This window comes from Eleutherodactylus coqui, chromosome 7 (genome assembly GCF_035609145.1).
Source record: "Eleutherodactylus coqui strain aEleCoq1 chromosome 7, aEleCoq1.hap1, whole genome shotgun sequence".
NCBI classification, from domain to species: domain Eukaryota; kingdom Metazoa; phylum Chordata; class Amphibia; order Anura; family Eleutherodactylidae; genus Eleutherodactylus; species Eleutherodactylus coqui.
Genome location: NC_089843.1, coordinates 201,585,152 through 201,600,734, shown reverse-complemented (window position 1 = coordinate 201,600,734; position 15,583 = coordinate 201,585,152). Strand labels below are relative to the sequence as shown.

The following is a 15,583-nucleotide window of genomic DNA, read 5'->3' as shown; positions in this document are numbered from 1 at the left end:
CACGTTTAAACCACAATTGTAAAGAGAAACAACAATTCCGGAGCCCGCCCCCCCCCCCCCCCTTTTTGTTTTATTTTCTCTTTCTCCCGTGTCATAGATACCTACCCTCCCTTACCACTCCCCCCCCCCCTTACCCTCCCCTCATTCCCCTGTTTGTAGACCTTATAAAATATCACAGACAAACATGATATAGTTCAACTCGAAATTGATTTATTAAGTTTCATTGTCAAAGTTATTTTTACATTGCTTTGAGATAAGGCAAAAGTTTCCCCCCCTCCATGAAACCAATAAAACCTATATTGAATAAAATAAAAATGATGCAGTTACCGGTAGTTCTGCAGCTTCTTGGTGGAAATAAAGACCATCTCCCGTCTCCCAGCTGCAGCAGAGACTGACTGAAATGGCTGCCAAGCCCGGTATTAATGCTTCTAAATTGATGACATCACAAAGGAGTGACATCGTCAGCCTTCCAAACACCTGGCTCAATTGCATACAGTATGTATGTATGTATGCATGTATGTGAGTCTATCTATCTATCTATCTATCTATCTATCTATCTATCTATCTATCTATCTTTATTAATTATGTAGAATATAGATATGGATTATTTCTAATTTACAGATTTTGTAGATATAGATTAAAGATAGATTTAAGATTGTATGTGTGTGTGTATATGTGTGTATGTGTGTGTGTGTGTGTGTGTGTGTGTGTGTGTGTGTATGTATGTATGTATGTATGTATGTATATATATATATATAATGTATATATGTAAAAAAAATATAAAATCTGTAGGTATGTATGTATGTATGGCGGGCGGGCAAAAAAGGCCTGCTGTATGTTTTTAAGTTCTTCGGATGACCATGCCGCTCTAATATTCTCCTTACTAGGGTCTACTAATGCTGGCCCAGGGGAAGGCAATAAAGCCCTATGGGGCCGAAGCCAATTTCCCTTATTTTAGGTAAAAAGTTTCCATCCGTCCCTACTCGAAATGCGGCTGGCCGAAGAGATCCCTCCAACCGACCGGCCGACGCACCTTCAGAGACAAACTAGTGCTTGCTTCTAGTGTCATCGCCGGCTTAACCCTCGTTTGTAGGGAGCTGACGAGTCCTGCAGCAGCAGGCTCTGCAAGCCTAGGATGCGTGAGCACGGTGCAAGAGGAAGGACTGAGGGTGTGAGGCTGGGCGCGGTTGAGAAGGCGTGGGGCGGGGCTATGGAAAGTTTTACTAGCTCTCCCAGCTGCCTGGGTGCATTGTGGGTGCGCCCAGAGTGCTGGCTGAGCGTGTTGCCTCAAGCCTTGGAAGTGGAGTTGGGCGGACCGGGCTACAGGTGAAACCCATTTCGGGTTATCGCTTCTCGGCCTTTTGGCTAAGATCAAGTGTAGTATCTGTTCTTATCAGTTTAATATCTGATACGTCCCCTATCTGGGGACCATATATTAAATGGATTTTTAGAACAGGGAGCTGGAAAAAGAGCTTGCTCTGTCCACTCCACGCATTGACCTGGTATTGCAGTACCTCCAGGACCGGTGCACCCCCTTTCCTACAGCAGTTTCCAAAAGCAGAAAAACAAAACTGACGAGCAAGAGGTGCAGCGCAGCTGTGGCGGCTGCTGCTACCACCACCCAAGCACTTTGATTGACACTCAGCCCGTCTGCTCGCAACATTGTATCCACTGAGCAGCTGCGTCTGCCAGAGTGTGCACAGCACAGGTACAACTGGAAGCAAAACAACACACACACCAGTTCATATGGCAGCCGCACTCTATAGTTCGTACCTACCGCTGCGCTAATAGCCAAGTTGGAAACATCGGGCAGGCACAGCGTATCCTGGCAGCCTGCGTCTGTATGCTTCACGTATTCGGGTCATGGGTGTATGTGCAGGGGGCCCGGAGCCCCAGGGGGCCCATAAAGTCTCTCTTCCCCACATTGTAAACCAATGCTATCAATGAAGCTTTATAGTTTGGGGGCCCAGTTCCAGACTTTGTACTCGGGCCCCGCAGCTTCAAGTTACACCTCCAGATCAGGATAATGCTAGGCCATTCCAACCAGCCTGTGTGTGTGACCTGCAGTCGCTGGTAGTCGAAAAGCGGCCGGCCCCGGATGCGCGCTTCAGAGTGGACAGACAGCAGCGGACCCCCAATCACACAGGCCCAAGGCTTGCTATGTAGCACGGAATACCTCATTGGACTGCAGCACTCCACGCGGGCTGAGATACACGCTCCACGTGGGATGGGCAGTATTCGTCCATGAAGATCCAGGCCAACGTTTAGAGATGGAGCAACACTCGGGGAGCAAAGAACTCCAACGAACGGACGTCTACTTTACAAGGATGTATTGCTTTATTCAATGCATGGACACAGAAACAGTTCAACCGCTCGATTACAGACCGCAGTCAATACAGTAAAGAAAGAAATGTGTCTGTTTAATGTAAACTTGCATGGAGCTCGTTTGTCAGCCACTGACTGACTGAATGCTGAAACGTGGTCTAACGTTACATGCACCACCAGGGATAAGGCCTTGCCTATAAGCATTCCCCAGCTGGCAAAAACGGAACCTCCCTGCCTATTCCTCACCATGGAAGAACGGAACCTACCTTTTTTTAAAAAAAAGAAAGCCACAGCAGCAGCCAACTAGATTTTGGTAGGCCGCTGTCTCCCCCTTGTGTGCTGCATAAAAAATGCACTCCACTAAAAATAACAATGATCCACGAAATAGAGCGTATGGAGAGAACGAGGCTTCTAGATGAGCCGTCAGGCTATGATAAATTGTATCACACCTGGGCGATATGGATAGATGCCCGGAGCTCACCCCTATTTACCAAGTGGTTACAGACAGGGACATGTGAGTAACACGTTTAAACCACAATTGTAAAGAGAAACAACAATTCCGGAGCCCGCCCCCCCCCCCCCTTTTTGTTTTATTTTCTCTTTCTCCCGTGTCATAGATACCTACCCTCCCTTACCACTCCCCCCCCCCCTTACCCTCCCCTCATTCCCCTGTTTGTAGACCTTATAAAATATCACAGACAAACATGATATAGTTCAACTCGAAATTGATTTATTAACTTTCATTGTCAAAGTTATTTTTACATTGCTTTGAGATAAGGCAAAAGTTTCCCCCCCTCCATGAAACCAATAAAACCTATATTGAATAAAATAAAAATGATGCAGTTACCGGTAGTTCTGCAGCTTCTTGGTGGAAATAAAGACCATCTCCCGTCTCCCAGCTGCAGCAGAGACTGACTGAAATGGCTGCCAAGCCCGGTATTAATGCTTCTAAATTGATGACATCACAAAGGAGTGACATCGTCAGCCTTCCAAACACCTGGCTCAATTGCATACAGTATGTATGTATGTATGCATGTATGTGAGTCTATCTATCTATCTATCTATCTATCTATCTATCTATCTATCTATCTTTATTAATTATGTAGAATATAGATATGGATTATTTCTAATTTACAGATTTTGTAGATATAGATTAAAGATAGATTTAAGATTGTATGTGTGTGTGTATATGTGTGTATGTGTGTGTGTGTGTGTGTGTGTGTGTGTGTGTATGTATGTATGTATGTATGTATGTATATATATATATATAATGTATATATGTAAAAAAAATATAAAATCTGTAGGTATGTATGTATGTATGGCGGGCGGGCAAAAAAGGCCTGCTGTATGTTTTTAAGTTCTTCGGATGACCATGCCGCTCTAATATTCTCCTTACTAGGGTCTACTAATGCTGGCCCAGGGGAAGGCAATAAAGCCCTATGGGGCCGAAGCCAATTTCCCTTATTTTAGGTAAAAAGTTTCCATCCGTCCCTACTCGAAATGCGGCTGGCCGAAGAGATCCCTCCAACCGACCGGCCGACGCACCTTCAGAGACAAACTAGTGCTTGCTTCTAGTGTCATCGCCGGCTTAACCCTCGTTTGTAGGGAGCTGACGAGTCCTGCAGCAGCAGGCTCTGCAAGCCTAGGATGCGTGAGCACGGTGCAAGAGGAAGGACTGAGGGTGTGAGGCTGGGCGCGGTTGAGAAGGCGTGGGGCGGGGCTATGGAAAGTTTTACTAGCTCTCCCAGCTGCCTGGGTGCATTGTGGGTGCGCCCAGAGTGCTGGCTGAGCGTGTTGCCTCAAGCCTTGGAAGTGGAGTTGGGCGGACCGGGCTACAGGTGAAACCCATTTCGGGTTATCGCTTCTCGGCCTTTTGGCTAAGATCAAGTGTAGTATCTGTTCTTATCAGTTTAATATCTGATACGTCCCCTATCTGGGGACCATATATTAAATGGATTTTTAGAACAGGGAGCTGGAAAAAGAGCTTGCTCTGTCCACTCCACGCATTGACCTGGTATTGCAGTACCTCCAGGACCGGTGCACCCCCTTTCCTACAGCAGTTTCCAAAAGCAGAAAAACAAAACTGACGAGCAAGAGGTGCAGCGCAGCTGTGGCGGCTGCTGCTACCACCACCCAAGCACTTTGATTGACACTCAGCCCGTCTGCTCGCAACATTGTATCCACTGAGCAGCTGCGTCTGCCAGAGTGTGCACAGCACAGGTACAACTGGAAGCAAAACAACACACACACCAGTTCATATGGCAGCCGCACTCTATAGTTCGTACCTACCGCTGCGCTAATAGCCAAGTTGGAAACATCGGGCAGGCACAGCGTATCCTGGCAGCCTGCGTCTGTATGCTTCACGTATTCGGGTCATGGGTGTATGTGCAGGGGGCCCGGAGCCCCAGGGGGCCCATAAAGTCTCTCTTCCCCACATTGTAAACCAATGCTATCAATGAAGCTTTATAGTTTGGGGGCCCAGTTCCAGACTTTGTACTCGGGCCCCGCAGCTTCAAGTTACACCTCCAGATCAGGATAATGCTAGGCCATTCCAACCAGCCTGTGTGTGTGACCTGCAGTCGCTGGTAGTCGAAAAGCGGCCGGCCCCGGATGCGCGCTTCAGAGTGGACAGACAGCAGCGGACCCCCAATCACACAGGCCCAAGGCTTGCTATGTAGCACGGAATACCTCATTGGACTGCAGCACTCCACGCGGGCTGAGATACACGCTCCACGTGGGATGGGCAGTATTCGTCCATGAAGATCCAGGCCAACGTTTAGAGATGGAGCAACACTCGGGGAGCAAAGAACTCCAACGAACGGACGTCTACTTTACAAGGATGTATTGCTTTATTCAATGCATGGACACAGAAACAGTTCAACCGCTCGATTACAGACCGCAGTCAATACAGTAAAGAAAGAAATGTGTCTGTTTAATGTAAACTTGCATGGAGCTCGTTTGTCAGCCACTGACTGACTGAATGCTGAAACGTGGTCTGACGTTACATGCACCACCAGGGATAAGGCCTTGCCTATAAGCATTCCCCAGCTGGCAAAAACGGAACCTCCCTGCCTATTCCTCACCATGGAAGAACGGAACCTACCTTTTTTTAAAAAAAAGAAAGCCACAGCAGCAGCCAACTAGATTTTGGTAGGCCGCTGTCTCCCCCTTGTGTGCTGCATAAAAAATGCACTCCACTAAAAATAACAATGATCCACGAAATAGAGCGTATGGAGAGAACGAGGCTTCTAGATGAGCCGTCAGGCTATGATAAATTGTATCACACCTGGGCGATATGGATAGATGCCCGGAGCTCACCCCTATTTACCAAGTGGTTACAGACAGGGACATGTGAGTAACACGTTTAAACCACAATTGTAAAGAGAAACAACAATTCCGGAGCCCGCCCCCCCCCCCCCCCCCTTTTTGTTTTATTTTCTCTTTCTCCCGTGTCATAGATACCTACCCTCCCTTACCACTCCCCCCCCCCCTTACCCTCCCCTCATTCCCCTGTTTGTAGACCTTATAAAATATCACAGACAAACATGATATAGTTCAACTCGAAATTGATTTATTAAGTTTCATTGTCAAAGTTATTTTTACATTGCTTTGAGATAAGGCAAAAGTTTCCCCCCCTCCATGAAACCAATAAAACCTATATTGAATAAAATAAAAATGATGCAGTTACCGGTAGTTCTGCAGCTTCTTGGTGGAAATAAAGACCATCTCCCGTCTCCCAGCTGCAGCAGAGACTGACTGAAATGGCTGCCAAGCCCGGTATTAATGCTTCTAAATTGATGACATCACAAAGGAGTGACATCGTCAGCCTTCCAAACACCTGGCTCAATTGCATACAGTATGTATGTATGTATGCATGTATGTGAGTCTATCTATCTATCTATCTATCTATCTATCTATCTATCTTTATTAATTATGTAGAATATAGATATGGATTATTTCTAATTTACAGATTTTGTAGATATAGATTAAAGATAGATTTAAGATTGTATGTGTGTGTGTATATGTGTGTATGTGTGTGTGTGTGTGTGTGTGTGTGTGTGTGTGTGTATGTATGTATGTATGTATGTATGTATATATATATATATATAATGTATATATGTAAAAAAAATATAAAATCTGTAGGTATGTATGTATGTATGGCGGGCGGGCAAAAAAGGCCTGCTGTATGTTTTTAAGTTCTTCGGATGACCATGCCGCTCTAATATTCTCCTTACTAGGGTCTACTAATGCTGGCCCAGGGGAAGGCAATAAAGCCCTATGGGGCCGAAGCCAATTTCCCTTATTTTAGGTAAAAAGTTTCCATCCGTCCCTACTCGAAATGCGGCTGGCCGAAGAGATCCCTCCAACCGACCGGCCGACGCACCTTCAGAGACAAACTAGTGCTTGCTTCTAGTGTCATCGCCGGCTTAACCCTCGTTTGTAGGGAGCTGACGAGTCCTGCAGCAGCAGGCTCTGCAAGCCTAGGATGCGTGAGCACGGTGCAAGAGGAAGGACTGAGGGTGTGAGGCTGGGCGCGGTTGAGAAGGCGTGGGGCGGGGCTATGGAAAGTTTTACTAGCTCTCCCAGCTGCCTGGGTGCATTGTGGGTGCGCCCAGAGTGCTGGCTGAGCGTGTTGCCTCAAGCCTTGGAAGTGGAGTTGGGCGGACCGGGCTACAGGTGAAACCCATTTCGGGTTATCGCTTCTCGGCCTTTTGGCTAAGATCAAGTGTAGTATCTGTTCTTATCAGTTTAATATCTGATACGTCCCCTATCTGGGGACCATATATTAAATGGATTTTTAGAACAGGGAGCTGGAAAAAGAGCTTGCTCTGTCCACTCCACGCATTGACCTGGTATTGCAGTACCTCCAGGACCGGTGCACCCCCTTTCCTACAGCAGTTTCCAAAAGCAGAAAAACAAAACTGACGAGCAAGAGGTGCAGCGCAGCTGTGGCGGCTGCTGCTACCACCACCCAAGCACTTTGATTGACACTCAGCCCGTCTGCTCGCAACATTGTATCCACTGAGCAGCTGCGTCTGCCAGAGTGTGCACAGCACAGGTACAACTGGAAGCAAAACAACACACACACCAGTTCATATGGCAGCCGCACTCTATAGTTCGTACCTACCGCTGCGCTAATAGCCAAGTTGGAAACATCGGGCAGGCACAGCGTATCCTGGCAGCCTGCGTCTGTATGCTTCACGTATTCGGGTCATGGGTGTATGTGCAGGGGGCCCGGAGCCCCAGGGGGCCCATAAAGTCTCTCTTCCCCACATTGTAAACCAATGCTATCAATGAAGCTTTATAGTTTGGGGGCCCAGTTCCAGACTTTGTACTCGGGCCCCGCAGCTTCAAGTTACACCTCCAGATCAGGATAATGCTAGGCCATTCCAACCAGCCTGTGTGTGTGACCTGCAGTCGCTGGTAGTCGAAAAGCGGCCGGCCCCGGATGCGCGCTTCAGAGTGGACAGACAGCAGCGGACCCCCAATCACACAGGCCCAAGGCTTGCTATGTAGCACGGAATACCTCATTGGACTGCAGCACTCCACGCGGGCTGAGATACACGCTCCACGTGGGATGGGCAGTATTCGTCCATGAAGATCCAGGCCAACGTTTAGAGATGGAGCAACACTCGGGGAGCAAAGAACTCCAACGAACGGACGTCTACTTTACAAGGATGTATTGCTTTATTCAATGCATGGACACAGAAACAGTTCAACCGCTCGATTACAGACCGCAGTCAATACAGTAAAGAAAGAAATGTGTCTGTTTAATGTAAACTTGCATGGAGCTCGTTTGTCAGCCACTGACTGACTGAATGCTGAAACGTGGTCTAACGTTACATGCACCACCAGGGATAAGGCCTTGCCTATAAGCATTCCCCAGCTGGCAAAAACGGAACCTCCCTGCCTATTCCTCACCATGGAAGAACGGAACCTACCTTTTTTTTAAAAAAAGAAAGCCACAGCAGCAGCCAACTAGATTTTGGTAGGCCGCTGTCTCCCCCTTGTGTGCTGCATAAAAAATGCACTCCACTAAAAATAACAATGATCCACGAAATAGAGCGTATGGAGAGAACGAGGCTTCTAGATGAGCCGTCAGGCTATGATAAATTGTATCACACCTGGGCGATATGGATAGATGCCCGGAGCTCACCCCTATTTACCAAGTGGTTACAGACAGGGACATGTGAGTAACACGTTTAAACCACAATTGTAAAGAGAAACAACAATTCCGGAGCCCGCCCCCCCCCCCCCTTTTTGTTTTATTTTCTCTTTCTCCCGTGTCATAGATACCTACCCTCCCTTACCACTCCCCCCCCCCCTTACCCTCCCCTCATTCCCCTGTTTGTAGACCTTATAAAATATCACAGACAAACATGATATAGTTCAACTCGAAATTGATTTATTAAGTTTCATTGTCAAAGTTATTTTTACATTGCTTTGAGATAAGGCAAAAGTTTCCCCCCCTCCATGAAACCAATAAAACCTATATTGAATAAAATAAAAATGATGCAGTTACCGGTAGTTCTGCAGCTTCTTGGTGGAAATAAAGACCATCTCCCGTCTCCCAGCTGCAGCAGAGACTGACTGAAATGGCTGCCAAGCCCGGTATTAATGCTTCTAAATTGATGACATCACAAAGGAGTGACATCGTCAGCCTTCCAAACACCTGGCTCAATTGCATACAGTATGTATGTATGTATGCATGTATGTGAGTCTATCTATCTATCTATCTATCTATCTATCTATCTATCTATCTATCTATCTATCTATCTATCTATCTATCTTTATTAATTATGTAGAATATAGATATGGATTATTTCTAATTTACAGATTTTGTAGATATAGATTAAAGATAGATTTAAGATTGTATGTGTGTGTGTATATGTGTGTATGTGTGTGTGTGTGTGTGTGTGTGTGTGTGTGTGTGTGTATGTATGTATGTATGTATGTATGTATATATATATATATAATGTATATATGTAAAAAAAATATAAAATCTGTAGGTATGTATGTATGTATGGCGGGCGGGCAAAAAAGGCCTGCTGTATGTTTTTAAGTTCTTCGGATGACCATGCCGCTCTAATATTCTCCTTACTAGGGTCTACTAATGCTGGCCCAGGGGAAGGCAATAAAGCCCTATGGGGCCGAAGCCAATTTCCCTTATTTTAGGTAAAAAGTTTCCATCCGTCCCTACTCGAAATGCGGCTGGCCGAAGAGATCCCTCCAACCGACCGGCCGACGCACCTTCAGAGACAAACTAGTGCTTGCTTCTAGTGTCATCGCCGGCTTAACCCTCGTTTGTAGGGAGCTGACGAGTCCTGCAGCAGCAGGCTCTGCAAGCCTAGGATGCGTGAGCACGGTGCAAGAGGAAGGACTGAGGGTGTGAGGCTGGGCGCGGTTGAGAAGGCGTGGGGCGGGGCTATGGAAAGTTTTACTAGCTCTCCCAGCTGCCTGGGTGCATTGTGGGTGCGCCCAGAGTGCTGGCTGAGCGTGTTGCCTCAAGCCTTGGAAGTGGAGTTGGGCGGACCGGGCTACAGGTGAAACCCATTTCGGGTTATCGCTTCTCGGCCTTTTGGCTAAGACCAAGTGTACCTGGTACAGGAAGTCTTAGCCGGAAGGTAACTCGGGTACCCCTCTCCTTTGCCTGGCGGGATCGCCCACTTCGGTGGGCTTCACCCGCCTGCTGCTATTAGGGAGAGGGATTAGTCCCAGGGTAAACGAGTCGCGATCCCCCTGCCTCTTCTGGTCCCCGGGCCAGAGGAGGGCGCTTCTACCTAGGCGTCACAAAGCGGTTTTGTGACACCAAACTACAAAATGGGTGAAAACCCAACAGAAATACCGGCTTATGCGCGGATAAAGAACACCGTACGTGTCTCTTTTACGGAAAGTGCGGATACACGTGGCCTGAGGTATGTGGTCGAGGACGTGCTACAAGGAGTGTTTAATGTACAAAAACGTGAGATTCTAGCGATCCAAGACTACCCCAAGCGACGGATCTATGACGTCACCCTAACTGAGACGGGCATCTTTCGAGACCTGGTTGCAGCCATACCGAGCAAAAAAGATCCGAAGCTTGCGGGTGTCTTGCTGGTCGAGCACGTCCTCGACATAACCAAACTCGTGGTGATTAAGATGTATTCACCCTACATTGACGTTAAAGAGGTTGAGGATTTCCTCCTACGCTATTTTAAATCCGTCAGATGTATGGGAAAGATAATGAACGAGTTTGGCATCTGGACCTCGAAGTGGCGTTTCCAGGCCACGTGTGTAAGTGACCCCAGTAAGCCGGGGGGAGTGATCTTGCCGCCAGCGCGTTTTAAATTGGGCAAAGTGAATGGCGACCTGTACTTTGCGGGAATGCCCGACTTCTGCAGGATTTGTTCACAATACGGTCACCATAAGGATTCCTGTGCGAGCACCTGTAAGAAGTGTGGGGGCACGGATCACGAAACTAGTCAATGTCAGAAAGGGAAAGGATGTTATTTTTGCGGCAGTGTTGGTCACCTCTACACGTTTTGCCCCCACAGAGCACAGAAGACGGAGCAGCAAGGGCGACCCGGACCCAAAGAGCAGCCAGGGCAGCCAGATGACCAAGCAGCACCCCCCCAGGGAGAGGAACCTGAGGAGATGGAGGTCTCCAGTGGACCCCCCCAGAGTGGTAAGGAGCAGCGGAGCATCAAAAGGAGGGTGAGTGACCGGCGGACAGGCTCTCCCTCCCGGGAAACCGGTAGAGGTAGTAGAGCCGGGGAAGCCGGTCCAGGCCCTCCGAAGATGCCCGCTCAAGCGGTGCCCGAGGTGGAGGACCCAGGGGGCACAGCGGCCGCAACGCAGAAACGGCGGAAAGGCTCAGGAGGCAAGCTTTATTCGGAGGTGGTGCAGGGGGGAACCCCGGAGATCCCGGCGAAGTCGGAGGACCCGGGGGAAGTACCCCCTGCTGTGTCATCCCAGAAGGCCCCTCCCCCTCCCGGCCAGGAGGGGGCGCGGGGTGCCACCTCCGAGGGCACAGAAACGCAAGTGAGCCAAGTACCCACCCCGGCGGAGGGGACAGAAATAAGCACGGGAGCCGGCCTGCTGGCCCCCTTGGAGTTTCCGGAAGGAATAGAATCGATATGGGATCTAACGCAAATCCCTCTCTCGGGCACCGTCGGGGGTCCACTAAGTGGAGTGGGTTCCTCTCCAGCATCGCCGTTCTCGATAGATTCGGATGCGGGGGGGTGTGAGAGTGCTAGCGAGGTCTTTGGCTTGCCCGGAGACTTTTGAAGACCCACGTATATCCTAGTCTCCAATGGCTGCTCTGTCGGGACTCACTTTTAATGTCAGAAGTATCGAGAGCCACGTGAGGAGGGTCGCCCTCTTCAACTACCTGACTATCTTTGCTGCCTCCGTATTTTTCCTGCAGGAGTGCGGCATCCCGCATAGAGCAAACTACAAAAAATACCAAGATGACTGGGTACATGGACCGTCGGTCTGGTCCGGCTCTAACGAGACCAGATCGGCGGGGGTCGCCATTCTTTTTAAAGGGAACGTTTTAATTGACGTTATTAATGAAATTTTACCAGGCAGAGTTTTATTGGTCAAGGCTTTTATCAATGGTATAAAGTGGCAGTTTTTAAACTTTTATGGATCAGCTGATAAGAAAGAGCGAGCAGAGATGCTAGAGATTTTACCCCTTTTTATTAACGATTCCGACCCCCTGATTTTAGCAGGGGATTTTAATTGTATTTTAAAGGGGGAACGCCGGCTTTCTAGCTCAGTGAGCAGAAATTATGATAAGACCTCTTCTATGTTAAAAAATCTGATTTTAGACGCCAAGCTCACTGATGCTTTTAAGAAATGCAATCCCAACGCATCAGAGGAAGCCGGCGTCACCTGGAGCAACAAGATCTGCAGCTCCAGGATAGATTTTATGTTCTGTTCTTATCAAGTACTGCCTTTTAGATGTGATTCTTTTACCAACATTTTCTCTGACCATAAGCTTTTATATTTTAAAGTTGATACCGTTTTAAAGAGGAAATCCGGTAAAAATGCCTGGAAGTTTAACGTGTCCCTTTTAGAAGATCCGCAGGTTTTATCCGATTTTATCACTTTTTATAAAGACTGCAGGCGAGTGAAAGATCCCAACACTCCCACCAGCCAGTGGTGGGAGATGATGAAGCAAAAAATTAAAAACTTTTTTATCAAGGTTGGGATCGCCAAGGCTAAAGAAAAACGCACATTTTATTCCAACCTGAACACTCGCCTGCAAACCCTGTATAAGTTCCGTGAACATGATATAGAGGTGGACCACGAGATCATCGAGGTGAAGAAAGAGATCGCCCGGTGCCTGGAGCAGAGGGGAAAAGAAATAATCTTCCGCTCTAAAGTACAACATCTGGAGGAAAATGAAACCTGCTCCAGGTACTTCTTCAAGAAGATAAGAGACAAGCGCACAGTCCTCGATGATCTCGGTGGCACCAAGGACATACAGGGTATTTTAAAGAAAGTGTATGAGTTTTATGCGGATCTTTTTAATACTAAACCTGTTGACAGTGATTTTATGAATGACTCGTTGAAGGAGATCACTGACGTTTTAGATCCTGGTTCTCGTGAGATTTTATCAAGGGACATCACAGAACAGGAGATTTTAGAGACTATTAAGAGTTTTAAACCAGGTAAGGTGCCTGGGCCCGATGGTATACCCATTGAGTTTTATGTCACCTTTTTTGGTATTTTTAAGGATGACCTCTTCTCCCTTTTTATTGAAGTTTTTATGTCTAAAGCCCTCCCGGGGTCCTGGAAGAAGGGTGACGTGTCTCTCCTATACAAAAAAGGAGACAAGACCGATATTAAAAACTGGAGACCGATCACCCTTCTGAACAGTGACTACAAAATAATGGCCAAAATATGTGCGAACAGACTAAAGACCGTAGTAAGCAAAATTGTACACCCCAACCAGGTCTGTGGGGTGCCCGGGAGGGCAATATGGGAGAATCTTAACCTGATCAAAGATGTTATTAGTGACACAAAATCAAGACAAGGTCAAATGGCTATTTTAACAATAGACTTCGAGAAAGCCTTTGACCGAGTGTCACATTTTTATCTTTTTAAGGTTTTAGAGAGAATGGGTATACCGGAAGGTTTTTTATTGTCTCTTAAAGCGTTTTACGATAATTGCACAAGCAGAATTTTAGTCAATGGTTTTAGGACACAGGAAGTACTTTTAAATTCCGGGGTGAAGCAGGGGTGTCCCTTGTCCCCACTACTTTTTATCTGCGCCCTAGAGCCTCTTTTATGTACAATCCGACGGGACAAGCTGATCCGAGGGATCCCCCTGCCCGGCGGGGGGGGGATCGAGGCCAAAGTAGTGGGGTACATGGACGATGTGGCAATACTTGGAAGGGACACCCTGTCAATCCAGAGAGCATCAAGGCAAATTGAGTTTTATTGCTGCGCCTCGGGTTTTAAGGTAAATTTTAACAAGAGTAGTATTTTAAACATCGGGGACCTGCCATTGTCAGATATCCCCATCCCTGTGTCCGACTCAGTGCAAATTTTAGGTGTCTCCTTCAACGAGGACAACAGAGGTCTTAATAGTTGGGACTTGGTGGCACAGAAAGTCAATAAGAAAATCTGTATGTGGAGCATGCGGCAGCTGACCATGGAGGGGAGGGTTTTAATCACAAAGTCAGTGATTTTACCCATTTTACTGTATTTAAGCTTGGTGTTTCCCCCTCCTGGCAGAGTTTTTAATAAAATTGTAAAGGCATGCTTCACATTCTTATGGAGCTCCAAGATGGAAAAACTCAGCAGGGAAATCGTAATGAAGCCGAAGGAGATGGGAGGAAAAGATTTCCCTGATTTTAAAGCCTTTTTATATACGAAGTATTTTAGTATGTGTATTGGTGCTCTTTTTAAAAATCACTATTGGTCTTATTTTTTACGATACAACACTGGCTATTTTATGAGGAGGAATGGATGGTTCCGCACGGTTTTAAATTCCCCTTATTCTTTTAACTTGCCCCGTGAGTATAAGATTTTAGAAAAAATAGTGATTTTATATAATTTTACTGGCAAAAGTGCGCAAATTTTAATGAACAGTAAAGGCATTTTAAAAACCATAAAAGAAAGTGGTTTTTATGTACAAGTCAGTAATTTTAACGGAAAAAAGAGTAAAGAGACCTGGATGATGGTTAACCACTATATTTTTAATTCACAGAAAGATCTGGCCTGGAGCTGCGTCCATGACTGTCTTCCATGCCGGGCATTCCAGCATCGTAGAGGTTTGACCAACACTGCCGCATGCCCAAGACCCGGATGCCCAGGAGAAGAGACAACACTACATCTAATATGGACTTGTTTTATCGCCAAGAAAGTATGGACTAAGATATCACCGCTTATGATAAAGATCACCGGACTTAAGAAACTGACATTGGATGCCGTTTTATATGGATGCCTGGAATGCCCCACACAGACTCAAAGAATTATGGCATGGAAGATGGTCAACTCGGTCAAAGCAGCTCTGTGGAAAACCAGAAACATTTTAGTTTTTAAACATGAAGTTTTATCTGTGAAGGACATTTTATCAATTACTCTTAATGAGATGCACCAGTACTTTTTAGTAGACAAGAAAAATTTTCCTGTTTTAGCGAGAAAATGGCTTTTAGCAGAATGGAGCTCCATAATTTGATGCCACCAAGTGCCCTTTTATGTGATTTTTAATTTGTTTTGTATTTTAACATGTATTATACGTAGACAAATGTTTTAAATGGTATGTTTTAATGTGTTATTAATATGTTTTAATGTACTATTGATAAGCATTTTTAAAGCGTCTATGTAAATATATGTTGTGCAAATAAAAACACCCCCCCATGTGGAGGGTTTGTCAACTTAAAAAAATCTGTTCTTATCAGTTTAATATCTGATACGTCCCCTATCTGGGGACCATATATTAAATGGATTTTTAGAACAGGGAGCTGGAAAAAGAGCTTGCTCTGTCCACTCCACGCATTGACCTGGTATTGCAGTACCTCCAGGACCGGTGCACCCCCTTTCCTACAGCAGTTTCGAAAAGCAGAAAAACAAAACTGACGAGCAAGAGGTGCAGCGCAGCTGTGGCGGCTGCTGCTACCACCACCCAAGCACTTTGATTGACACTCAGCCCGTCTGCTCGCAACATTGTATCCACTGAGCAGCTGCGTCTGCCAGAGTGTGCACAGCACAGGTACAACTGGAAGCAAAACAACACACACACCAGTTCATATGGCAGCCGCAC

The 15,583-nt window shown here is 46.6% G+C and overlaps 4 non-coding genes across 4 annotated transcripts; all 4 read left to right on the top strand.

Annotated features, from left to right (window-relative positions):
* The first annotated feature begins 1,345 nt into the window (after nucleotides 1-1,345).
* Nucleotides 1,346-1,536, top strand: LOC136573732 (U2 spliceosomal RNA). The gene has a single exon (XR_010785954.1). It is a non-coding gene; the product is annotated as a U2 spliceosomal RNA (small nuclear RNA).
* Nucleotides 1,537-4,182: 2,646 nt separating this feature from the next.
* Nucleotides 4,183-4,373, top strand: LOC136573731 (U2 spliceosomal RNA). The gene has a single exon (XR_010785953.1). It is a non-coding gene; the product is annotated as a U2 spliceosomal RNA (small nuclear RNA).
* A 2,648-nt stretch (nucleotides 4,374-7,021) lies between these two features.
* LOC136573730 (U2 spliceosomal RNA) lies at nucleotides 7,022-7,212 on the top strand. Its single transcript, XR_010785952.1, has one exon. It is a non-coding gene; the product is annotated as a U2 spliceosomal RNA (small nuclear RNA).
* Nucleotides 7,213-15,174: 7,962 nt separating this feature from the next.
* On the top strand, nucleotides 15,175-15,360 carry LOC136574038 (U2 spliceosomal RNA). Its single transcript, XR_010786205.1, has one exon. It is a non-coding gene; the product is annotated as a U2 spliceosomal RNA (small nuclear RNA).
* The last annotated feature ends 223 nt before the right edge of the window (nucleotides 15,361-15,583 follow it).